The sequence below is a fragment of the Micropterus salmoides genome, unplaced genomic scaffold (assembly GCF_014851395.1).
Source record: "Micropterus salmoides isolate LMB-PRFRI ecotype aquatic unplaced genomic scaffold, ASM1485139v1 Ms_hic_scaffold_1, whole genome shotgun sequence".
Taxonomy (NCBI): Eukaryota; Metazoa; Chordata; class Actinopteri; order Centrarchiformes; family Centrarchidae; genus Micropterus; species Micropterus salmoides.
This window is the reverse complement of record NW_024040040.1, coordinates 64,452,735-64,453,180: the sequence shown is the minus strand read 5'-3', so window position 1 is coordinate 64,453,180 and position 446 is coordinate 64,452,735.

Genomic DNA, 446 nt, shown 5'->3' with positions numbered 1-446 from the left:
CACACAACGCCATTTGCTGTGTCTGGCATGAAGGTGAGGGAGCTCTGTCTGCCAGTGAGTTTGCATCCTGTGTCACCAATTTCTCTCTGAGCATAAGGAACACGAGGAGTACATTTTATGGAGTGATGGTTGTGGGTACCAAAACCGCAATTCGGTGCTCAGCAATGCTCTTCTGAAGTTTTCCAGAGAAATGAAGAAGGTAGTCACCAGAAGTTCCTGGAGAAGGGGCATACCCAGATGGAATGTGACTCAGTGCAATATGTTGCCCTGATGAAGAGCGCGCGGTCCAAGCCCAACCCATATGAAGTCAAATATGTGGACCATATGTCTTCCAAGACCTCACCAAATTGAGGCTTTGCAAGTCTATCCACCCAGGGATAAAGCCCGGTGACCCCACTGTCCATGATATCAGAGCCATCAGGTAACTTTTACTAAAACCATGTCTC